Below are 27,146 nucleotides of genomic sequence, written 5' to 3'. Positions count from 1 at the left end.
ATTAAGGCTGAAAGGCCATCCGGATCATAGCCGAAGCTAGTGCGATCCGTAGAAACATGTCAAACAAATATATGACAGCAGTATACACTGAACCCCAATACTACTACACTAAAAATATAGTCACAAAAATCCTAAACAGTGTTATCTATATTGATTCAAGACCAGTACTGTGAAGTAAGTGCCTATGTAATGCTAATTTAAAGTTCCTAGATGAAATTACAGATAGTGGTAAGGAATTCCACTTAATTACACCTTGATATTGTAAAGTACGCATCCCATGCTCATTCGCTTGTTGTTGTACTAAGAGATGATGCCCTAACACGGAGCGGCTGGTGCGAGTTACAGAGGAAAGATGAAGACCTAGAACTAGCCCTTCAGTAATAATACATTTCCTTATCATCAATACAGTCCTTTCAAAACACAGTGTGTTAAATGGCAGAATGTGCAGTGTTTCATACAAAGGTAGACATGATTGCCTAGGATGTGCATTCAATATTGTGCGAATTATACGGTTTTGAAGAAGTTCAATGGGTCTTAAGTAAGTTTTATAAGTGTGCCCCCATGATTCAACGCAATATAAGAGGTGACATTGGACTAATGAGAAATACAGAGTTCTTAAGACAGCCAGAGGGAAGATTTTGCTCACCCTGTACAAAGCACCACACGCTTGAGATAACTTAGAACATACTTGTGAAATATGTGGCTTCCAGTTAAGATGGAAGTCTAGCACAACACCCAGGTACTTAATACTATTAAGGCGTTCGATGGGTAAGCCCTTGATGATAATATTAAATTTTGATAAGTCAACACTTTTACGATGCGAACGAAATACTATGTATTTTGTCTTCGATATATTTAACTCAAGGGCATTGTTTTCTAACCATTCGAGAAGCAATGGCATAAAAGAAGCAATGTTGGTTCGAATTGTATCTATACATTTGCTAGTAAAAAACAACGCCGTATCATCAGCATACATAATGCAATTTGAAGACATTCCACTAGGGAAGTCATTTACATACAAAATAAAGAACAAAGGTCCCAAGGCCGAGCCCTGGGGGACGCCAGTATGTATTGGGAGTGACGAAGAGTGGTGCCCGGCAATAGATACAGTTTGTGTTCTATTGCTGAGGTAACTGGAGAAAAACTCTAAAGAGTGGCCTCTTATACCATATTTAGACAATTTAGCGAGGAGGATATTGTGTTGAACTGTATCAAAGGCCTTCTTCAAATCTAAAAAAATGCCAACACAGTATTCACCTCTATTAATAGTACTGTTGATAATTTCAGTTGCTGAAAGTACAGCAGTAGCTGTGGACCTCGACCTGCGAAACCCATGTTGGTTTGGGCTGATTATATTGTGTTTTTCAAAGAAAGTTGTTAATCTAGAGAATAGTACTTTTTCGAAAATTATGTTAAGCGCGCTTAACACGGAGATTGGGCGGTAATTAGTTAAATTATTATAGTCGCCATTTTTATATACTGGTACCACTCTAGCACTTTTCAAGATAGCTGGATAGCGAGCCTCAGCAATAGAAGAATTAAAGACTGTAGCCAGCACTGGACATAGGATATCTCTATTCTGTCGTATTACCTTCATAGTGATATTGTCACTGCCAGGCGAAGTATTATCAGAACACTTATTTATAGCCTCGAGAATATCGTCACAAGTAACACCGAACAGTGCAAACGTATTCTCATTGTCATTATGAGTATGACATGGGACACTGCCAATGTAGTTTCCACGTGAAGAGCCCAAGTTAACAAAGAACCCATTAAACTGCTCGCACCATAAGGTCAGATCATCAGTCGTCGTAGGCAGTACTTGCTTTGGCAATTTCTTTCCCATAGCCTCATTTATAATCCGCCATACTAGACGGGGTACTGCTTGTCCGTATTAACTGACAATAATATTCACGTTTACGCTCTCGGATCATCTTAACCGAGATATTACGATAATAACTAAATTTATTTTTGAAGTGCTGATTTTGATTATCCCGTTTGAACTTACGTGCCCAATAATTTTTTTCTCTCAAAATTTCTAAGATGGGAGCTGTCATCCACGGGCATAACGGCCTATCGTAATAACCACCGCGTGCGTGAACACTAGCCTCATTTATTGCTTTTTGAATTAGTGAGACGACAGACTGGCATATGTCATCAGCATTACCCTCATACTGAGTATGGCTAAAAAATCCGACAATTTTCTCTCGTAACAGAGAGTAATTAATCCGTCGAGAGGGTTTTACTGGAGCGTGTGAAGGTGCGGTTATGGTAACAGGGATTAAAGTGGGGATCATTAATTAAAATTAAAAATTAAATTAAAAGGGATCAAACTCACCACAGAAGAGTTACGCGAACAACCCAAAAAGACGTTACGTGATATGGTAAAGTAAACTATCTATGTATGTATGGCCTCGTGTCGATGCGAATATGCACGTGTATGCTATGTGTATATGCGTGTGTGTTTATATATACATAATGTGTGTAAACAGTGCTTTCTGGTAGTTACTGTTAAGTTAGTTTACCTGTGCATCTTTTTAGTGTATCAATTACAGTTTGCATATGTCTCTATGTAAATTGCATGCCGCTGATGCTGCCAACAGTTGTGAGGAGCATGGGGCTTGTCAAGCTGTTCTGCACAGCTTTTTCCCCACCCTCCTCTCATCTAACGATATGTAAATACATGTACTTAAAAACTGCTTGATGACAGTACCTCTATACCCAAGCGCAATTCCAGTAGCGAAAACACAACGCAGATTTTACAGTTCGAGTAGCAGTAAGCCAACGTAAATTTCACAGTTTAGATATCAGGAAAACAAAGTAAATTTGTGAGTTGAGGGAGCAGCAAAATAACGTAAATCTAACGAATCAGGTAGCAGGAAGACAACGCAAATTCCGCCATTCAGGTAGCAGCAAAAAAAAAAAAAAAAAAAGAAAATGTAAATTTCATGCTTCATGGCATGGCATTGTAAAGGTAACATTGTTGCTGTAAATTCTGATCTCTGGTCAACGTTGCGCTACGTTGCGTCTATGTTTAACCAACGCGTGAATTACGTCGAATATCCGTTAACAGGTCAGTGCTAATGTGACCTGCTTTGGGGGCGACATTTTCGACATCAAATCGACGTTCTCAGCCGGGCTGCAGAGCGATGACGGCAATCGTCGGTTCCTTGCACGGCTTATAGTGTTTAGAAGTAACCCCACGCAGTTTACATCGAAAGAGCCACGGCAGCTCTGTTTACACTTAGTGCCAATCCGTCGAAGTTCTGCCTCTTCTCAGCTGGAATGGTTCAATTGTCGACTCATTTTTGCTTGTATTTTTCTGAGTGTTTGGAGAGCCTCAAATTTGCAACAGTTGTGAGCCATCTGCAGCTTTTAGAACTGTAAGCGAATATGTGTACATATAGTCTGCAAGCAACGTGAATTAGCCGCGGTGATCTCCAAATCCGTAAGCGAAGGTACGATGTTTCGAGAAATGCAAAGCAGTATATGCAATGTCACCGATTCCGCTTACCGTCTATCACTCACTTCAGCGGCGTTCATTGTCTCATCATCATATCACGTCTCATTCCGCTCGTTCTGCCCTGGGGTAATGGGCCGCACCTTATGGTCAGCTTGGGCAATCCCTTGATCTCCAAGCGCTGTGGAAACTAGGCGGAGGGTTCAAGATGGCGGACAGGATTATTAGACCTACCTTGAGTGGGGGTGGAGTTTTCGACGTCATAATTGACCCTAGTGGTTGTTTTGGGGTACCTGAACAAAAATAAGGCTATGACTATAATCATGTGACTACCCTATTCCATTTTACAAATTAAGTGGTTCGTTCTGTTTTCCTGTAAACGGTCCCGTTGGGACGTGAAAATTACGCGCAGTGCCCAGTCTTGGGCTATTTAAGTTGACGCACGCCGATTTTGAAGAGCTCGAACGGAGACCCTTGCTACAGGAAGGTCTGGGGACCTTGTATAACCGTCCGCACCCGCCAAGGCTCATGCCCAGCCAACTGTAAGCCTTGTACATATTGTACCATATTAAACCTTGTTGCTGTTTATGCCATCTACTTCGTCAGACGTCCTTTTTGGAAACCAGTCGCGGTCTCAAGCAACACACGCCGAACACCGTGGAGAGGGAGCATGAACTTTTACTATCATCGTCAATTTATCTGTTGTTGTTGTTGTTTGTCACAAAAGAACAACAAAATCTAACAAAAGAAAAAACTCGTGTAGTTTGGGAGTTCATTTGATTTTTGGAACTTTATTCGAAGCTAACGTTTTTCGCACGGTTTCTTTTTGTATTGTAATCATTTTCTCCCTTATTTGTTGGGGTTTGTAAGAGCAACTTAAAACTTCAATAGAAGTTAAACTTGACATTGATGAAGGGGTTCATCGTGTCGGGATCATGGCTTGTCTAAAAGCATGAGTTGACGACGTAATCTTTTATGTACAGTGTGTATTTTATATCTTTTAATTCTGCAAGCTAAATCTGCATCGGAAGAAAAGGTAGTCTTGTTTTGTGTGCAAATGGCAAGGGTCTTACTGCATAGTAACTGCATAGTACAGGGGGACTTTTACAGCATGCTGGCCTCTCTACACAAACACAGAAACACGAGAGAGCATTAAAAAAAAAAGAAAAAGTTTGGTAAAAAAAAAGGCTACATTTCGTTATCGTTCCCCATCGCTATCGTTGGCTCGTTTGACAGCCCAGCATCTCTTGGTTTGCGGCGAGGCAGGGCTATGAGATTCACAGGAGGGATTTTACGGCAAGTAGTTTCATCATTACAAGCACTACCACCACGGGAGGGGTTGATGAGTTGAGGGTTTTGGGACGCAGGCCCATCAGGTAGACAAACGAGCCGAGGCGAGCTCCATCTAGGGACAAACACAACACATAGAGCCTCCAAGAGCCTATAGGGACAAAGTCAACAAATAATTCAAGGCCCACGGCGCATCACGAGTTAGGGCAGCAAAAATGCCACGTGGTCCCGTTGTAGCTCCGTGTGCCAAGAAAACGTCATGGATGTTTGGCACCATGAACGGCAAAGCTTGTGCCGTTGGTGCTGCACATTGGGATTGTCCATTGCTTTGCTTTGAGCTGGATATAACGTGAGTCACTCGGTATGCCAATAGGTACTGTCAGAATTCCGCAGGAGTGAACTGGGGGTGGGGCGTGGGCAGTTGTCTGACCGGTCAATGTCTGGTACGCCGAAACCAATGAGAACAATATTGACGAATCTTCGTTATGTTAGTCGTCTTAAGTCTCTCTAACTCGAATGACGTTGTAGAATAGTCGACAACCTTAAGACAGGTCTCAAGTTGTCCCAGGATCATTCTGGTGTCGGCTACAGCGGGTGTCACCGCGGTCGTTTGTTAATTTGGCATGTAGGACATGACGACGACGACGATGATGATGACAGTCATCGTGATGATGATCTTAGTGTGGACGTTGTGCGCTTAACTACACATAGTCCTGCAGTAGCGTACCTAACACGTTCAACTTTCTTATTTGACCAATTTTTACAATACCATGTTGTCGTTAGGATCTGTAAGTGCTTTTACTCCATGCAATAGTGAACATATTAGAAAGACATCGGGTGCTACGCTATAACACAGATGCCGTCATCATATTGATGTACAGATGTAAGGGTTCAGTTTTCGACTATATTACCAGTTACAGACTTTATTATGTTGCGAACCCAACAATAAGATACAATATTAAGGCCACGCCTGTAATTCCTTCGCTGTGTGACGTTTATGATCGTAAGAAAAATACAACTTCGATAACTCCGTCGCTAGCCTTTAACCGATATGCGCGTGCAACGACTGTGTATTGGTCACCGTTTACAGCACAGACGGGTTATGAGGGTTCTGCCTTAAACCAGAACTAAGGAGCGTTATTTCTTCAGCGTCGTTTCTTCCTCTGTCTCCTTCTCGGTACTGATGGCAGACTTCACGGAACTATGCACAGCGTCAAACAGTTGAGAAGTTTTGTGAGGCCGTTATTTATAGGCACACATGGCGAAAGCACTCGTACGTCAGCGTGCCTGAGTGCCCTGTTTCCACCTCGGCCTTCGAGCGATGTATTGCTTTCCACGTGAAATCAACTTTTTTTTTCTTCTTTTTACTTTACTGTGAATTCTGACTCTCTTTGAAGCAACACGACTGCGAGCTTTTAAGTTTTACTTTCGGTACAATACGCCCAATTATTCTGCAGTACAGATGGGCTACGCAGAGAAGCACGCTTTACCGACAACCTACATTCTCTACAGGAGCGGAATGTGGATTTACCAATTTGTGACGTAAATGGCAACCTACCAGTTAGGTGGGAAATTAATTCTTGTGATTCTTGTCCACCCCTTGTCTAGTGATTCCTGCATCACTCCTACGATTGTGTTAAACGAGAAAGATTGATTGACAATCTCAGTGCATGATGTCAAAATGCGTGCCAGAACTTTACGGTCGGCTGTAACCTCTAGCATGTGCATCTGGGCGCACGAAGGCCGAAAACAAAATACTTGTGACTGCATGTGAGGCTTTTCACTTTTTTTTCTCTCTATAAGTCTGAACAGGTTTTCACCAATTACGGTCTTTTAGCAGTGTCTGATCCGTTCTTAGTGTCATATTAGAATTCGTGTTGCAGCTAACGAGTGTTGGCTGGGTTTCTTAGCAGGTTACGTCGTAATGAGCACTTCGTTTTTCGAGTAAGCGAAAATAATCTCGATTCTCAGCTCAAGTAAGAGGCATTATTTTTCCTGCAGTACCTCATCGACCCTAACATTCCAGGCATGCTACATGTGAGCGCAGCGAGACAATAACTTTGGGGCAGATTTCGACAATTTTTTTTTTAACTTTATTCCGCGTTAGCGCAGCGAAGCAACACTTCCTGTTTTTCTACATTATTCATTTTTTCAGGCATCGTACATCAGTCACTCGTATACTTGTGTCAACCAGTAGGTCAAATGCTTCTTTACACTACCATAAATTATCATCTTTTTTTTTTTTACCGGCCTTGGTGGCTCAGTCGGTAGTGTGTTCGCCTTCTGATCTCGAGATCGCGGGTTCGAACCCGGCCGAGGACGCCAGCAACTTGGTGGCAGGGTACAAGTTGCTTAGACACGCCGTCTTCCGCGCGGGACGTTAAATACGGGGTGTCGTGTGATGGGCTTTCATCGCACGTTGAAGAACCCTCAGGTGGGCAGAAGCAATCCACAGACCGACCGCTGTGGCGTCGCTCATGATTTCAGTTGTCTCGCGACGTAAACCCCCAATTATTAAAAAAAAAATCCTTGTACTCAACTTTGGCTGAAACAGTGAACAGAAATGCGTTCTAGTTAATTGTAATGAAATGGTTTCAGAGTTTTACATGCACGTAAAAAGCAAACATTCACATCAATTCGCGTCACGAATCCTTCCATGCTAGGAAATTTTTCGCTTGCACTGCGTTACTCTACGAATTTATAGGATAATATTTCTCAACGTTTATCAAGTACAGCCAGCTGCTAGAAAGGTAGAAAATCCAGCCGTTGGGAGGATCAACTTATTTTGGCAGGAAAAGACAGCCAGAAAGGACGGCTTGCTATGCCTTGGTAAATAAAATGTGTGAAATCAATCGGTAATCCTATATACCGCGCCTGTCCAACTGTTAAGCCTCTCGTAGGGGAGCCGCCGAAAGTTGCCTGGCGGCCTTTACCATTTTAATCACGTAGATTCCTTTCTTCGTGACCAGAAGGCTCAAAGGCAACAAAAATAGCGTCATGCGTGCCGTATCTTCCACAGCGCAAGGAGAGTTTTCTTGAAACACGATGATGGCAACAGTACTTAATTCTGGGCACACTAAAAAGCCCGAACGAAAAACGCAGGAAAGCGACGTCAACGTTCATACAAGTTTAAAAGCAGTCCTTCGTAGCTAACGAAGTCATACAAGATCTCACGCCTGGTATGTTCGCGAGGCTGTTTTAGCGAGCGTGTGCAATGTTGCAGGGCTGTTGTAATAGAGTGCGCGCTTCAGTGTCATCACACATGTGATGACAGTGAGGCGTGACCTTCGGGTCTTTCGATTCAGCAGTGGCTCTAACGCATGAGTACTAAAACGCCAAGAGTACTTTGCCACTTAACCACGACAAGCTAACAGGATGGTGCGAAAAACAAACCAGTGTGACTCCATACGGATTGACTTTGTTTTCCCCGACCGAATCGCGCATAGGGCACGCTCGAATGCATTCTGCATTCGCAGATTTGGTCTGGATGAACTTAAGGCCTCGGAATTTCTTTTCCAAATGTGACTTTCACAAGCTTCAATGCTTCATATTACTTTGTTGTTCCCTATTTATCACCGACTTCGGTATATACCATGCAAACGAACCACTCCCCAGTCAACACAACAGCGTAAAGTTAACGTAGAAAATGCGTTTGCAATCCACAAAGTTAACGTTTAATTAATGATAGCTGAGAACGTCGACTTGATATCGGAAATGTCGCCCCGAAAGCAGGTCAAATTAACACTGACCAGCTAACGGATATTCAACGTAACTCACGCGCTGGTTAAACATAGATACAACGTACCGTAACGTCGGCCAGAGGTTAAAGGTTACAGCAACAAAGTAGCGTTACTTTTACAATGCCATGAAGCATGAAATTTGCGTTGTTTTGGTGCTACCTGATTCGCTAAATTTACGTTGTCCTCCTGCTACCTGAATCGTTAAATTTACGTTATTTTGTTTCAACCTGATTCGCTAAATTTACATTGTTCTGCTGGTACCTCAATTGTTAAATTTACGTTGTTTTGTTGGTACCTGGTTCATTAAATTTACGTTGTTTTGCTGATACTTGAATAGTTAAATTTACCTTGTTTTGCTGCTGCTAATTGTGAAATCTGAGTTGGGTTTTCGCTACTGGAATTGCGCTTGGGTATAGAGGTACTGTCATCAAGCAGTAGCCTCTATATGCGAACAGGATGGAGCATATACTAAAATGCATACGCTTGGGGCCATGCTGATTAAGTGGAGTAGGGCGTACAACGTTTGTGTAACGGTGACCAGGATTTGTCTTTGAAGTTAACCCTTGCATTTGCAAGAGTCAAGTGTACTCAACATCCCCCTGACATCCCTTCCTGTCATATATTGTGTTTCTAATTCAGGCTTGCATCTCTAGTGGATTACCTGCTGAATGGAATTGTAAAACCAGTATGTTTCCTCTGTTGGTAAGAGCGTTACAGTGTTATGTTTATGGAAAATCAATAAACAACGCTTAGGAAACGTAGAGCCGTAATGTTCCTACGACGTAGCTCTGCCATGTTGCATGAACGTTGACGAACGTCAAGTCAGTTTCTTGCCGGAAAATTACACTCGTCGACATTACTGCAAGTTGCGTCAACGTATATGTAAGCCTCGTGTGAATTACGTTAGTATACAATAACTGGTCAGTGTTAATTTAACGTGTTTTCGGGGCGACATTTCGGCGTTCTCAGCTATCATGAATTAAACGTTAACTTTGTCGATTGCAAGCGCATTTTCTATGTTAAGTTTACGGTGTTGTGGCGACTGGCGCTTTTCTGGTATTCCTGGCAAAATTGGCCTCATCCGGAACGCTCACGGTCACCCCCGAGGTATGACGACGACTGTTGGCCAGTGCGTGATGTAACACGAGCAATGCTGTGACCGTTCATAGAGGCAGGTTTGCTGTTTCTAACTTAGAAAAGTTCCAAAACGATATTGAACAAGACTCACGTTGCACACCATGCAGCAGTTTTAAAAGGTCATGACATCCAAATGCAGTGGATCCCTAGCCACTGTGGCATTGCAGGTAACGAGGCTGTGGACGCTGCTGCACGCCGGGCTCTTCAACTAAGGCGCGCCCAGGTGTTGCCCATTTATTTCACCAAGGGTGACGCGGGGCGAATGCTGAACGAGTTAAAACAAAGAATGTGCAATACCTCCTGGTTAACAGGATCGGCTCGGGATTCGCTTCTGTATAAGGTCGACCCAGGGTTACGCTTTCGAGTACCACCTTCCTTTACGCGACAAACGACAACTGTCCTACATAGGCTACGGCTCAATGTACCGTACAGCGCACGTCTCCTCTTCAAAATCGGAAAGCGAGACTCTCCGAACTGTAGTGAGTGTGGCGTTGTAGAGGATGTAGAACACATCCTTCTCAGGTGTCAGAAGTACGTCGCTGCTCGAAGGGCATTAGAGACAAGCCTGTCTCGTTTGGACTCCCGAGCCTTCGACATCACGAAACTATTAGGTCCTCCTTCGTCCGACAAGGCGCTAAGGGCACTTGAAGACTTTTTGCATGCAACCGGGCTTATGGACATCCTATGACACGGTGAATGTGTGATGTGTCCTGTGTGTGCCCCCGGTGATTCCGCCACTTTACTCTAACTTGGGCGCAGCTCTTGAACTTTTGACCTACATGTTGAACACAATTATCATCTCTGTTCGTCTCTGGACATCATCCTTTTGCGTTTTCATCATCTCATCATCAGATTGAACTTTCTGTATTAAGTGTACTGGGGTAGCCAGTTTGACTTCGTCGAAACTTACATCCCCATTTTTTTCTTTGCTCACATCACATCACATCACAAGACTCACGTTGAAACGACATACACCAATATGCAACACATACGTGTTACAGATGGGACAATATGCGGAAATCAATCATCTATAGGAAATAAACGTTGTTTTGAGCGCATTTGCCATGCGAAATTGGGATGTAAAACTATCGCAAGGAAAAACGTTGTGCAATTCACATTCCTTGTGGTGTCATTTTTGTACAGAGAATCACCGTCGCGCTAACGTTCCCCTCTTTGATGTTGATCGGTCAGCAAGGAATGTGCGTTATATTTACGCAGAGCGGTTCGCGCGTTGAAATTACACGTGGAACCTACGTAAATCTGATGTCGGAACTTTGCATTCCACATTCTACAACCATACCCAACGTTGAATTTGCATCCCGTGCCCCATATGTGTTGACTGGGTCGTCGGCTCATGACCCATATTCCTTCGCATGATGTTTTCTTTAACGCACTTTCTTGTTTTTACATCACGCGACGAAAGAGCGCATATGTAGGGAAGCGTGATCGATCTTTTAGGTGCAGGCCCTGTGCGTTGCTGTCCTTGTTCTCGATTCCTTCTATTGTCGGTCTCGTTCGTTGATCTTACTCTTGTGCTGCGCCCCTGTGCATAACATTAGCGCAGTGGCTTCTTAATGTGAACGTTGTAATTTTTTTACACGTGCATATGGGTACTTTTATGAGTCACTTTCTCACGTTCTGTGACGCATATTGCGTAATAAAATATATACTGCGTGAATAATTCATCATCTATCATGCCACACTCTTATGTCTTGCTTCATAAACTACAATGAATTGATGTAATAAAAAAGAATGAAAAAAATTCCGAGTAGCTGTGCAACCTTTGGTGGTTGCTGCTGAAATACGGCGACCGCTGTGTCGCTACGCATCGTGGGCAGACTTTAACACGATTCTTTCGCTGTGTTTGAGAGTTATTACATGTTATATTTACATATAACATGTAAATATTTCGAAATTATCTCTTACAAATGCATTGCAACTCGAACCATCTTCAGACGTTCAGGAACCTTTAGAATCTTTTCGAAACGAGTTCATATTGCAACTTGCATGTATAGGGTAAGGCGGGGAAGATGAGACTGAAATTTGCAATTGAATATAAAATTTTTATTTTTCCTGTTTTTTTTAACCTAGCCATAGGCGCATTCTCAGGGGTCTAGAGCTTCTGACCTGTAAATGCAGAACGGACGTAGCCGGTGTAAGCTAAACACAAAACAAAAAATTCAAAAATGCAGATTGTCTCATGTTGCCCCAACCCACGGGGCAAGACGAGACAATGCTTGGGGCAAGATGAGACATGCCGTAGTAATGAACTATACAGATTAGTTTTTGCAATCCAAGCAGACAAAGTAAAGCCCGTGGGCCCCTACAAAACCCCCTTGAGCCCACCGCCCACATGCTGTGCAATGAAACCACACAAAACCCGGTGCTATTTTGCTCCATCTTCCTTTGCAAACACGGCACCGCCAGTCTGATGTGTCGCTGGTCGCTCGCTTTTGCGTACGCTTCTGCTTTGCTGGAAATATCCTAGGGAACAGCAAAATTTGCTGAAAATCCTGGGCAATATTCAAAAAAGAAATATTTGAGGAACAAGCATAAAGCCACTTAATAGTTGACTTATCCATTTCAAAATTACATTAAGTTTAAATTACATTAAGTTTAAATTGCATTAAATTTAAATTACATTAAATTTAAATTACATTACATTGTCGCGTCTTTCCCCCGTGCATATCATCGGATGATTAATTTTTCTGTTCCACATCGGAAAACCTAGAGTGCCCATAGATTGCATGTATCGATGAATGAATAGAATGTGGACTTACATTGACCGAATTAGCCTGTGAAACGCTGCTGCACAGATGACAAGAAAAAGGACTACAGAAAATCGCGCCTTTTTTGGCGGGTCTGTACATTCCAGGCAGAAGTAACCGATTTTTTTTTCTTCAACGCATGCACAAATCTGGACAATAAAGCGTGGCAATAAGCCGTGGCAATAAACCGTGGCAATAAACCGTGACAATAAAGCGTGGCAATAAAGTGGACATGCAGAGTCACCTATGAATAAAGTTTCAAGTGCATGGAGCAACGCGTATCTGAGACAGGCGGCGTCGAGCAAAAAATGTTGCGTCTTGCCCTGTGTCTCATCTTGCCCCACCTCCCGCTATATACACAAGCCAAGAGCCTTCACTTAGTACCTTCCTCGGAAGTGTCATCCTAGCGAAAGGCCTGACGTCTTGTGCTTTCAACTCCCGCAACCTGCATCACCCCCCCCCCCCCCCCGCCTCACCCCCCCCCCCCCCTCATGATACCCGACGTCGTATCACGCCACCGTCCCAGCGCGCTTCTTCCGTGACTCACCGCGCGTCACGATATCTGGGACGCACGGCGCACGCACGCTGTCCGATGTTTAACTCCGCATATACAGCTGTCGCTGTAGAAAAAAAAAAAAGAAAAAATCAGTGAAAGAAGGATGATTAATGTAACTAATGCGGCGGAAATGCGTTAGCATTCAGCCGACGTACCCATCGCTATCCACCCCTAAATATCACTAACTGTTACTAACTACACAGTCACAAGAGCGGCTCAAGCCTTCTTCCACGCCGGCGGAGTATTTTGAAACGCTCCTTTCGCTCTTCCTTAGTCTCGTTCGCCCGCTTTCGGCGCCGAGCAGCGGCATCCGCTGCCCGCCGTTGCTTGCGTTGTTCCTGGGTTTCGGCAGCTCGTCGCCTTCGCTGGATTTCTACCCGTCTACACGGGGTAACTTCGCCAATAATCCTGGCGGTTACCGTGGTACACGGAGCATCCCAATGAAGACTACTGAGGGACGCTCGCATGTTTTCTGTGGTGGGTAGTCCTCTTGGACAACCCAAATCTTAAAGCAAGAGGGTTAGCACGCCCCTCCCTCTCCTGTGCCACCATCATCTCTCCCCTCCCTCTTTCACCTTCCCCTCTTCTCCCTTCCCTGGGTGCACCGCACCTTCCCCTTACATCACCCCCCCCCCCCCATCAACACGTCTACACCACCCTACTAAGTTACTCATACGCCTGACAGGGTGTTCACAGTGAGGAAATGCAGCCCCTCAAACTTTCCACCTGCGGTGCATTGGCGGACACTGAGCACACCCCCTTCATTGTTACAAGCTTCACGCCATACATTTGCGCCATACATCACGCCTTAACAATGCTGCTCGCGGAATTCGACTACGTTCACGGGAATTGCTTGTTGTTATCTACATGCCGATATGGAATAAGATCATTCTCTGCGAAATAGGCACAAGCCGCCTTGAAATTACGTCATGGCGGCGTTTCTCAGACTATTCTTATCGTGCACAATGTTGTAAGTGAACGTCTGCCACATTACGTCCAGTCTTATCAGTATCCTGTCGCCCTGTCGCAGGATATTGCCGTATAGACCCAAGCAGCGTAATGTACTGAAAGTCGAGTGCAATAGGGGTGGACGGTATGTGTCTTATCAACGTTCTTTAGTTTCACGAGTCTGTTCAAGGCCTTCCACCTACCCGTCCACCGCTATTGCACTCGACTTTCAGTACATTGTGCTGCATGAGGAAAGAGTGCAGCTACAAGATCTCAGTCAGAGTTAGTGAATACGTATCTTCGTCTCCTTAACGCTCTCGCCTTCTTCTGTATCTCCGTCTGCGTCAACATACATTTAACTCATTAGAAGGTAAGTTTTCTAGCAATATATCCATGACACGAACAGATTGTTGGGAGAGATATAGAGCAGTTGTACGTGAAGTTCTACAAGTGAGGCGGTTTGTATCGTATCTGTTTTTATTTGTAATTTTTTGTGCTTTCGCCCATAGCTGTGGCTTTCCTTATTTTGCAGTAGCGTAGCCCATCAAGTCGCCTGCGGTTTTAATGCTTCGTTGAATTTAGTGTCGTGGCACGTTATCCATTAGAGAGGGACAAGGGAACGAGAAACTTTCGCTGATATGGAATCTCGTTGAAGAAGAAAAAAAACTTTTGGACGAGCCATACTGCCTGTGCACATAATCAAAATATGGTACGCGCATCATGGGGCGGTTGTTGCTTAACACCAGCGTGGCTCATCTAAGAACCATAATCATGCTATCGATTTAAAGTTCACATTTACTGAAAGTAAAGAGACAGGGACGAAACGTAGCGTGCAGAGAAGAACATCGAAAACTTCCATCACATCGCGGGAAAATAAAAAAAGGCGAAACACCGACGCCTACATTTGAAGCGAAGCTGGCGTACGATCGTCAGACAACTTTACCGTATCCAAACACCACCAACAACAAATGCACGATGACGATGCTCTGGGGGTGTTTCGCCTCCTAAGCTGCGGTACCCTACCTCATTGCCTGTGTTTACATTTTACCTTTTGCCTGTTGTGTGCCTGTTAGCTTATCTAGAGCAACACACCTATTGATCGTTACTCCTGGCTTAAAGTACTTGAGCTTGTTGTGTCAAGCCCGACTGAGTATTGAGTATTGATGGACTGACCCTGGTCCTCAAATCACACCCACACTTTTGTACATACTTCATCACAAGCATGTATATTCTTGTGTCATTCTTAATCCTCTTAATCACATACCGCATCTTGCATTGTAAATGACATCTACGTCTTAAACTGTAACAGTGTGAAATAAAATGTTCTTGAAGAAAAGAAAAAAAAAATAACTACGATTTGCCATTTGGCTCAGTCGGTAGCGTGTCCACCTGCTGATCCCAAGATCTCGGGTTGGCAAACCCGGCCGAGGACGGTGGAAACTTAGTGGATGGCTAACAACAACAATAGTTATATTTTGACGATGAACTGGGGAGGTTTTCCACTCTAGCAGTGCATGGAACGCTACCCCATAGCTAGGGGGTCTAATATAAGTGATGGCGATGATGAGAGATGACAATGATGATCGGAGTGGCGATGGCGATCCTGATCGTGATGGTGGGAATGCCCGAGGGTACAAGTTGTTCAGACAGGCCGTTTTCTTCGAGGGACGTTAAATGTGGTGTGCCGTGTGTCGAGATTTCGGCGCGCATTAAAGAGCCCTCAGGTGTGCAAAAGTAATCCAGGGACCCGACCGCTGTGGCGTTGCTCATGATGCATTTGTCTGGCGACGTAAAGCCCCGAATTATTAATGTTTTCCGATACATCGTTGACGAAGAGTGCTGTTTGCAACTTTACGGAGATGAGCTTGGAGTGGTACCGAAGCGCGAAGGTCGTCGGTGATAGCGCATCTTTCCAGTGGATCTGTCCGTATTCTGTTAATATGGCGCGCGCAATACCATGCATACGTAACCCAAACGAAGACTCGGCTGCTGGTATCTAATATCGGCGTTGCCGACAGTTCTGGAGGCAGCGTGTATAAAATGAATGTGCCATCACCAAATCGCATCGAACTGCCGCGTTATCATTGCGTTCACGTCCAGTTATATTGCCGTACTAATATTAAAGTGCACTTCTGACACCGGAGGGCGGGTTATGAAAACTATTGTGTAAAAAAAGACATTTCACCACTCAATTCTGCCGAAAAAGAAAACAGTGTGGAGGACGACTTTCGCCGTACACATTTGCATGGTCCGGTTCAGTGAAACGCAGAATACGTTTTTTTTCTCTCTCTCTAGGTCGCGATTTCTAACTTGTCGTGGGTTTAAGCATAAGAAGAACTGGTGTGTGCATGATGCTTTCAGGAGTCCCACATAGTCATGATGTGCGCGTGCATGCGTGCATGTTGTGGAAGTTTTCTTCGACAACGTTGACGAATTGAGAAAACAACGTACTGCATGTGTACTTTCGTCGTCACTTCTAACCAATCCCCCATTTCCGTAACCTGCACCTTAGTACACGAAATTGCACCCTCGAAATTCATTGGTGGGGAAATTTCCAAAGCCTAAAAATTGAACCATAGTTTATTAATCGAGTGTGCGTAGGGGGTATGACAAAATATTGGTGGAGTGGTTACGATTGACGATTCCGGCTTGCCGTTGTTGGTCTCACTTATGTGAGCAGCGTCACGGCTGTAGTCGGGACAAGACGAGAAGAAAGGATGAAGGTCGCGCGAGCAGGTAAACGCTAAGTCAGAGTCTTCGAGGGAGTCTTGTTTCCTGAAGGAAGCTGACTACGCTCACAGTCAAAATACTATACAGTATCCGCATATTTTCCATATTCTTATTTCTTTTATACCAAACAAGCAACCCACTATAGCCGCGTAATACGCCGGCCGCGTAAGAAAAAGATTAAGAATGCCAAGAACAGCAAAAATCAATTTCGCGTGTTCGTGTTTTGGTGTCTAACACTTGCTGTTGCCATGCTAGTCGACAGTCATATACGAGCACACTGCTGTATCCAACAAATAATTCGTTAGAGAGCCTGCGTAGTACTGTGTAAGAGAAGCCCTAGAATGGACATGGCGCAAAGCGATTCCGGAGGAATGCCAGAGCTAATTACGAGCGTCTTCCTTGCTGGTATCCTGTTTTCCATTTTTCATGTGCCCGCACTCGTGTATGCGACTCGCAATACCGTGCCTGGCACCTTTTCTACGCCTTTTCGCACCTTATCGTGACTCATTTAGACCCGGTTTCACCTACGCTGTTTAACTTTGAAGCGAGATCAAGGGTTGCTAAAACTTCACTCAATTTTTACAAGCGTTAGTTGGTGATGTGATGAATGTTTCAGTGACGATAACTCCCTTTAGTGGAGCAGAGTTAAGAGTTAAATTCAAGTTAAGAGACTGTTGACCTCGATGCAAATGTTAATCGGCGTTGGTGAAACCGGGCCTTAATCAGTCAACAATAGCATGGATGACACAGCAAAGAACGCATAACGCAACGAAAACCTTTGAGTATTTCCCCCACCGAAAGCAATCCTCAACAGCAGTTGCGCTTACAGCGTTTCTGTTCTAGGCTAGATTCGCATTTTATGTGTGACCCGAGGGCATACGTGACATCCGTAGGCACCCCAGTCTGCATTCCTTTTAACAGGAAAGTACAGATTGGCTATTGGGTTCCCCATGCCTTCGCCATTCATTTTCAAAGTAAATGAAGTATAGAAGCACCTGTCACCCTTTTGTCACGGTAATGAGGCTGCCATCGAAAATGTGTGGCCCTTCGAAAAGGGACCGCGTCCCGACGGTCCCTTGCAAACGGAAGATTCGTAAAACGGGCCCATTCATGCACCACATCGCAAACAAGTACTTTCATCTGCGATAGCACAGCGTAACAGTAACTCGTTTATGCAAATTCTTGTTGGTCCACAGTATTCGTGCGTAATCAGTTGAGCTTATAATGTAAAGTGTGCAGGTGGATGTTCTGTTCTTCCAAAAGCCGCTAAAAGGTCTGAGGTCCTTGCCATTACAGCGAGTGTCCCACATGAACAGAAATTCGTGACGACGTCTTCGCTTGTTTGGAATAAAAGAGATAAGGAAAGAGTCGAGCCAAATAAAAGCGCCAATGCATGCACTACATATTCGAAACAAGATTAGGAAACATCGCTCTGAATGAGAGCACTCATCGTGCTGTGTTTTGAATGAGATGTTGAGTGTTCTGATGGGTTTTGAATGAAAATTTGAATGTGTTTTGTCAAAATGAAGCTCTCTCTTGGTCCCCTGAAGTGCTGACATTCAGAGGGTCTCTTCACATGCACTTGCGAAATGGGGTGTTTGCTGGGGTTAAATGTGAAGCAGAAACTGTATTGTTCAACACATGCGCAAGGTACCACGTCAGACACGACGATGCGTTTACGGCTCATTGCGAAAGAGCTGCTGAGAAAGTAGGAGATAAAAGAAGCTGGTGGGGAAAGGAAGCACGGAACCGCGTGGAAACCAGGTACTATACATGTTTTAGACAACTATTTCTATACCACAAACGAATTTCTTAAAGAACCCTGCTGTTATCTCCATTTTATTTTTTCTTCCAGCAAACCCATCCTGCCGTCACGCAGGTTAAAGCTACTGTAAAGCAGCACCGATCAAATGTCATTTAGTGTGGCAATTCGATAGTCCAAGCCACCAGGACAAAAACTGTGCAAGTTTCATTCCAATCGACGGTGCAGTTAATTAGAAAATTACAATTAAAGATTGCGGGCAACACTGTACTAGGTATTCGAAATGAATCCGTACTTCTGACACATACGGCGGCAACCACATTGCATGCGTATAACACTGGGCCCGACATAACAATCCACCACAATCCACCATAAAATCCGCCCCTGCAATCCACACAACGATCCACATCTGAGGATAAACGAATAAGCGAACTGAAATGAAATGCTGAGCCGTTGAAAAAAATGTGTCAGACGTTCAAGAAGCCAGACAGCGTTGGGACTTGTTTGTTCACAGAGAGAGTTCGTTCGTTCGTTCGAAAGAGGCCGCGAACAAAAGGAGCGCGCAGGCGCAGCAGAGAAGTAGGGAGAGCCCCCATCGAACAGCGGCCAGCACTGGGTTACTTCGCAGAAACAGGGGTTAACAGGTTAAACTGTTAACAGGGGTTTCAGAATGCATATGTAAACAGGAAAACTAATAATATGGTTACTAAAATAATGAAGTTCCGATGTCATAGTGTGTAACACCAATTTTCAGTGTTGCCCGCTGTACAGGGGGTTGTTTGACACCAGACGTCGCACCGCTCCACTACGCCGCATCTTTCATGGCAAATTAAAAATATTTATAGCGCGTTGTCGGTCGTATGGTTCCGCAGCTGGTATTTAGAAGCAACAAAGTCTCTAGTCACATCACCGGCATATCATGCTTGTCTACTGCTTTACAGTACCTTTAACGTACCGAATCCCCCCAAGAGTTTCGCATCAAAATACTGCACGCAAAATTTTCCTAAAATACGAAGATAATATGTATAAGGTCATGTGCGAGGAGCTAACGGCAGGACTCAAATGTGCCTGATGAACTCATGCGAAATAAGTTCGCCTATACTATGTTCCATTGCGTGTGTAAGCAACACATGATAGCTTGATGCAAGGGAAACACTGCGGTGTCGTGCGCTAGTTTAGGAACTGAGCCCATGCATATCGGGTCTCTGGCTGTGGTTGCGAAGTGATTGGATATCCCAGAAACATAGAGTAAATAGTGATCGCGCGTCCACAGTTTGCGAAACACCGTTGGTGTATGACCAAGTGTTGTGCCATTGGCGTGTCGGATGACATAAGATGGGTCACAGTCACTCAAGCAGGACGATGTACAACATCCACAGTTGATTCATCACGAAACACATCAAATGAAGCAGCGCCCTGGTCAGACACTTGTGAAGTTTTGACAGACGTTTAACGTTCAGCACCATTGTGCTGTTTTGGGGTTTCGCGTGTTTTTGTAATCAAGTATGATTCGCTTCGCAACATGCTAGTATACCATTTGGTTTCGTACGGGTCATATATGACTGTGGTCTCAACTAGAGTTCACATTGTAAGTTGGTTGAGTCATTCACACTGCTGTCTCCATGTCAGGCTCGTACACTAACTTGAGTAGAGTATTTATGTTACGTATCTTAAATATTTTTGCGAGTAATTTGGCATCTTGCAAATACTTTCAAAGGTCAGTTTTTTGATAATCTAATTTCAATATTTTTTTTCAATAGCTTCCGGCAACTTTCGAAGTTACTTAGAAGATACTTCTCTGTGCGTGACACGGAGGCCGAGCGAAAGATTCTGTTTGGTCTTGGCAATACGCTTTGTGCTGTACATATGCTTTATGGTATGGGAGCATGCATGAGGCGATGTCTTGTCCTGAAGGGTATGCAGGTAATAAGGGGGGTATAACATTGAGACCCCTATCATGCAGGGTAGAAGACCCGTGCCGAATGTCGTAGCCGAGAGGAGGACAAAAACGACAATAAATTCTGTCGTTTCTGTACAGCATTCGTTCGCATTTGTAGAACGCTTGTTCAGTGCTGGGGGTAATATCTTAAAAAAAAAACACACACAAAAAAACAACGGAGCAGACTGTGGGACAGTAATTTTGAAAAAAATAGTTGTTCCTGCGAGCTAATAAAGCTTTTTGGTAATGCCATTTTCAACTCCACGCTCTTCGTATTTCTTTGATAGCGAATTACAACTGTGACGTCTTAGTATCTTGAAAGTGACGAGTTACTTTTAAGAGCATTCAGTGTTGTATCTTAAATACTTTTCAAGGTTAGGTGTATTTAGTACTGGACTCAGTTACTTTTTTGCCCATTACTCAGTAACTTAACTTAAATACATTTTGTGAGTACCTTGTATACAAGCCTACTCCATGTTCTGTGTGCGGTATACTAGGATGCTTATTAGTGAAGTAACGGATCAGGTGAAATCCATACTTCTAAATGAATCACTTGGCGTGGTGGATGAAAGCATTTTAATGGAAACGGAAAGAGGAGGAATCCGAGAGATAAGCGATATCTACACCATTTCTCTACAAGGCAGTCGCTGGTTTAATTTCACGTTTTCCTTTGCCCGGAAACGTAACTGTGCTAATGTTCGATGCTCGTGTTTTAATTTTTCTTTCCGCTTTTCAATGCGTGCCTCGCCATGAGTCGATCTTTTTGTTCCCTTCTTTGTTTAGCTTCGATCTTGTTTGAATTACCGGCTCCTGTGGCGTAGTGGCCAAGATGATCGCTTTCCACGCCGAGGCTGGGAGGTGATACGGGTTCGAATCCTGTCACCGTCTGTGCTGTCTGAGGTTTTCCCTGGGTTTTCCGAAGACTTTCCAGACGAATGTTGGCACAGTTCCCCCTGAAGTTGGCCCAGGACGCATAGTAACCCCCTGTCCCCCACTCCTTCCTGCTGTCCTCTCTCCATCTGTCCACATCTGTACGCCGCTCATAGCCACAGTTGCTTCGCGGCGCTAACACGAAAAAAAAAACTTGTTTGAATTGAAGCGTTCATTCGGACTGAAACCCATTTTGCAAATAAACAAATAATCGATTTTTACGATAAAGGCAGCTTGCTTTCATTGTCTTTTATCTTGCTCTCTGATGGACTAATCCCGCAATATCTGATGACATTTACACTATTGATTAACCCGTAATAATTCTTAATAAATGTAAATGTGATCCCACATTACGCAGCGCGATCCTCACACTATTTTTGTGAAACCGCCTATGCGTGTGCCTGGTGCATCCCCATTCCTGCCAAACTGAGTCCTTCACGTGATACCTTATGCAAAAAATTTAAATTTTTATTCTGCGTAGCGACACGTAACCTCATTATACTGCTTGCAGACGGTGTAAGCTCAAATGGACGTTGCGCGCGACAACTTAAATGTACTGCTCCATCTTATTCACTTTCAATAGGAATGACTCTTCCGTATCGCTGCCTTGCGGTGCTGCGTCGAGTCAATTATACGTCGCCAGAATAAAAACACAAACCCATCATTTAAGGTGCCGCTTACGCGCCTGCGCTCGAGAGACAGCCCACCTCTGTCGTCTTCCATCTCTCGAGAGGCAAGAGATGGGGAAGGGTAGAATTTATCTCCGAGAGAAAGTGCTTCGCTTTCTCGACGGTGAGAAGGAATATGCTTCCGATCGAAGTGGGCCCTTACAGACGTTAAATGTGATCGGGGGTCGTTCCCTCCTTGGCAGATATATAGAAGAGGACCAAAGGAAACAAGCACAAGACGAAGACGTGTGACCACGGGAAGGTACCATTGTCTGGAGCGCTAACCCAACCCTTTGGTCGACGCCATGTTTTGTCTTGGCTCTTGTCCAACTCATTTTTCTCGGATGTTCTGTCGTGTTTCCGATCAGAAGCAGACGTTCTCTTCCGAGGCGAATAAAGTATAACAAAAGGGAAGAAGGCGATATTGAGCTGTGAAACGAGGGAAGTGTCACGCCGCAATAATATAATTCGTGGCTTGTTTCTAGACCAGGAGGTGCTGAGGGTGTTTCTCCTTCGCGAGTATAACTGGGAGTGCACGGGGCTCAGCTCGATTATTGTGGCATAGAGTTGCACTTTCTGTTTGCACGTGGTTATAAACAGGTATATTTTTATGTGGGACTATAGATACCATGGCCGGCGTCTACTTTCTGCTTCCGTGGGGGGGGGGGGGGGGGGCAAGTAGAAATTTCCACCTCAGACATTCTTGCCGCCCAAACTGTGTCTTTTGGCGTCCCTCTAGGCGAGCTCAAGGGGGCAATTGCCCCGCCCCTGGTAGATGCCGGCCCTGGTGTAGTGGTGGTGATGTATTTAATTGCCATAATAGATTCGGTTCACTGATACTATATACAAAGGGAGGAAATGTGTGTCTTCGGGTTCCGTTTTCGTCTATCTGTGTTTTCCTGCAATTACAAGGTGAAGGAATAGTTTAGGCTGACCACATACCATGTCAATGCTGGTGCGGTAGTGCATCATACCAACTGGAAACCCTGCTTTCATTTTGGCAGCACGTCACTTATTTGCTAGCAGCTAACAACTCATGAATGTAGAGTAGCGCGTTGTGGACTAACTTTTCTTTATGACTGTTTTACACAGCTGGCTACACCAGTGTATACGACGCCAACACTTAAAGGGGCTGTGACACATAAGCGTTTCATTACGTCACGCACGCACACACTGTACTGCACGCCATTGAGGAAAACATAATTATTTTTTCTACGTGTCGTACAGGGGGAGGGGGTATATTTATTAGAACAAAGAAGAAAAGGGAGGGAAGGTCAGCCAGACGGAACGTCGGCTTGCTAATCCGCAAAGAAAAAGAAAACGAAATGAAAGAAGAATAAAATACATAAAAAGAAAAGGAAAGAATTAGGAAATAGGATAAACTAACAAATGGTGAAAGAAGGAGGAGATAGATTATAGACAAAGATGACTTTAAAAAGCCGTACATGGTGAGATATAAACCTTACCACACACGTACGACGCGTATAATCTGTGACATGGAGGGGGGGGGGGGGCGAGAGCTATACGGCTATCCCCATTGGTCCTCGTAAGCAGGTGGCCTCTCCCGCGCTGCCTCACTGCCGGAGACGCCTACAGTGATGTCGGGGGTTTAACCAGTTTCGGCATTTACGAAGCCAATTTTCAACGCGTCTATTACTCCTTTGTCTGCGTATAATGGCTGCATCAATGCATATAATGGTCTCTCGCATTTCTTAGCTGTTTTTGCGCCATTAAACATCAAACATCTCTCGCATTTGTTTGGCATAGCGTGGGACGGCGTGTCGCTACCCCTAAAAGCCACTCAGCTCAGAAATCAATTGTAATCAAAGCAGGTCACGAAAAGGCCCAAGCGTGCCGGCGCCAAAAATCCGAGGAGAAATCTTATAGGATCGATGCCAGGCGTCTGCACACATTGTCTTAATAGCCATGACTACCTTAATCGCTGGGGTTTGTCTAGCTAATTACTGGAATTCGTTAGGCGTTACAACCAGTTCCTAGTATTTGCAGATTTCAGTGTAAAAAATTTGCGTTATAGTCCCTCTTCGCCAGCCAGCGATTAAAGCCTGAGCCCGAGTTGAAAACTATATGTGCACGACTGCCTCAATTCATCGCGACGTTAATGCGCACTCATTCCTACGTGTAAGCATTCGTAGTAGCTTTTTGTTGGTTTCTTTGTTTCCGCACCATCTGAAACACATTCGTTGCTAGCTAGATCCAATCTCACCTAATGAGCTCAGTTTCTGCTCGGTCAGGTATCTGACCGATTGCAGTGATGCCATCGAATGGTTGCTACGTGGAAATGGAGTCGTATCTGAAGGCTTTCCCGTGTTTCAAATCATATGGTGTAGAATATAGGTATATTAGTCCTATTTTACAGTGTCCTTCTATATCAACCTCTCTCGTATGCATTATGTGTACCGAAAAGAAATATCGCAATTTTTTTGTGTGTTTTGAGGGTCATCTGTTTTTTAAACGAGGCTCAATTTGTGACTCTGTCGACCGACGTTCGCTTTTGCGCGCTTTCCACCGAAAAAAAGAACAAAAAAAGAAAAAGAAAACGTGTTCATTCTCAGCACTGTAAAGGCATTCACATTCAATGAAGAGGAAGAAATAAGGACTGAAGCATACAGGATAAGGTGAAATCACGGAAAACTATTCTGCGGCGCGCCTGCACTGGTGCTACATGAGTTGAATTTGAATTTTGAAATGCCGGCACATTTCCCTGTGAAGTCTGCCCAGGATGCGCTATCCCCCCGGACAACATGCCGCCACACTGGCAGACAGCGCGCCCGGCAATAGAGGAGCAGGAATCCAGAGATTCGCTCCCACATAAGCAAAACTGTGAGACTCACACCACCAAGAGACTTTTGTCTTCTTGAATATTACCCATATTCACCAACAACGAGGCTCTACAAGGGCGAAAGCGCAGTAAGCGTTGGGGTACTTTAAGATGTGGTTCATTCTATCATGGACGCGTTGTATCGCACGCCAGAACACTGAAGAAAAAAAAGAATTATCCTTCAACGTGTTTTACTTAGCGAGATACAAGCCCTGCCTCGAACACACTCCTCAGCAAAGAGCCGACGTCAGAGAGCTCAGAGCTGCGTCCATTCCTATTGGCAGCCGTAAACACGTGACTTCTCGTGCGGTGCCTCACTGGCAGTGGCATGCGCTGTGATGTCAGAGCCGCATAAGCTTCGGTGTTCGCTGTGCCCATTTTCTCCGCTTCTATTACACTCTTCGCTGTGAAACTTTCAATGCAGGTTCACATTGGTGGAAAGAACCGCCTTTTACGTTTTTCTGGGATAACGTGGGATGACCTGTCTCAACCGCTTTCTTGACATGGGTTACAGGCATTCCTAGAAAGTCACATAAGTTGACATGATACGATTAGCTCAGTTGTTGGTTTGGTTTGATTTGGTGTAGGAAAAAATAAAATGTAGAACGTGGCGTTCATGAGGAGAGCTGGCTACTCCATTTAATGAAATGTCCAGTGAAGTAAAGCAAATTATAGTGAAGGAGTGCAAATGACAAGAAACTAGCAATCGCGTGTCACAGTATGTCTCAGTCACATGCAGTACGTCCACCAGCTTAGTGTCTGTGAAAGACGGCACGAACGCCTGCAGGGTTTGGAATTGTTTGTTCGGAGTCCAAGGATCCAGGACCTCCATTGCATCAAAAGGGGGGGGGGCTGTCCAGTCGAACTAAGGTAGTCCTGAGATGCTGCCGCTGCTGTTGATACGACAGGACTCTATGACATGCACAGTGGCAGTTACGGGAGTCTACCTTCCTAAGTCTATGTAGCAATCACCCGCAATAGGGCACGTTGAAGCGAAGCCGGTGAAACAAGGTGGCAAACTTCCTCGGAAACGATAGCGGTAGGGTAACTGTGAACTCTGGGTCAACCTGATGGTGAAGGGAGGACCGAACCTCATCGGAAAACCATTGTTGCTTAGCCAGTTGACGACCCCAGTTCCTGGCCTCATAGCCCCGTTGTCCTATACAACTATAGCCATCAAATACTGTAAAGTGAAAACGTGCATCGTTGTCTGATTGATAACACAATAGTTGACTGAACAAAATTTAACACCAACCATTCGCGAAAATCATCTTGAAAACTGCAAGGAAGTAGAGAAAATTCGAGAAACAACAGTTCACTGAAAGCCATTGTCAGGCTGCTTTCTGTCGCCTGTCGTTCTTCGTGCAACAGTCTCAGTTCTTTTTTTTTTTTCAATTCAATTTATCTATTTCACTTAGAAAAGTGGGGGAACGCAGGACAAAAAGCTGCACAATGCAGCTTGACAAGGTCCCGGGACCCTTGGTCTTGACAGTGGTGTAGAAATAAAAGCTAGATAGTGAAAAAGATAGAATTACAGAGCAGATAGGGTGCACGTCCTGTCAATGTGACTTTGGCTATGAAGTTAACAATGTGGGAGTCTATGTGACTCTTTTGCCTTCGGTCGAAAGGTGGAGTGTATCATCATTTCTACAAAAGTGCACTCCAGTGCAAGTGGTTTGAGCTTACGCCACGTAGGGGGCATCAGCTTTCGTTGATGTTTGCTGAGTGGCGCCACTACGCCCCCCCCCCCCCCCCCTCTTCTCCCGTCGAAAGTTGTTATCAGTACCGTGCTGCGGGGATGTGAGGTGAAGGGTAGAAGTCTTGAACGGTGGCTGTCGGAGTCTTGGTCACGCTCTGGCCGATGGATTGTTAAACTCCGGGACCTCCCCATGGACATGAACTGTGGCTGATTTCAATGAATGTCCATGTATCACACCAGCATGGGAAAAATTCTGATCCACCAAAGACCGGGGCCACAAAGCCGTTCCTGACCGAATAGCTTATCCAAATGCTTCAACCCAAAGTACGTAATTCCTTACTGTGTCAAACAAAGACGGAAAAGAAAAATATATACCATTGGCAAAAATGTCACCATTTTTTTTATCAAAAGCCTATAAGGTCACTGTCGGAAAATATCACTGAAGAAAATGAGATCTGGAGACATTCTAGGAAGCGGACTGCGACTACCTATTGAATGCGACTGACGCCTGCCATGGTTCACCTTGTTGTGCGCGTTGTGGCCAACCCCAGCCGAAATAAAGGATTGCGAAGATTCTTGCCGATGTGTGTGTGTGTGTTTTTTCTGTGTTTCTTGTCATGTACCTGGTAGCCCCTTTTAGATTGTCGTTGTATTAATTGTTCAGGGGACCGTCTAGCGTA

At 44.5% G+C, this 27,146-nt stretch overlaps 1 protein-coding gene across 2 annotated transcripts in view; it reads left to right on the top strand.

Annotated features, from left to right (window-relative positions):
- Window positions 1-27,146, top strand: part of LOC135377525 (prolactin-releasing peptide receptor-like) — a 774,729-nt gene that overhangs the window by 720,599 nt on the left and 26,984 nt on the right. Inside the window, exon 1 of one of the 2 annotated variants that reach the window (XM_064610009.1) lies at window positions 5,060-5,099. The exons of the other annotated variant lie outside the window; for it this stretch is intronic. The gene's annotated coding sequence lies outside the window, so the exon portion shown is untranslated. Of the gene's footprint in view, window positions 1-5,059; window positions 5,100-27,146 lie in introns of those variants that run through there. 2 annotated transcript variants of the gene reach the window in all.

The sequence above is a fragment of the Ornithodoros turicata genome, chromosome 1 (genome assembly GCF_037126465.1).
Source record: "Ornithodoros turicata isolate Travis chromosome 1, ASM3712646v1, whole genome shotgun sequence".
In the NCBI taxonomy this organism is placed as follows: domain Eukaryota; kingdom Metazoa; phylum Arthropoda; class Arachnida; order Ixodida; family Argasidae; genus Ornithodoros; species Ornithodoros turicata.
This window is presented reverse-complemented; position numbering and strand designations above follow the sequence as displayed.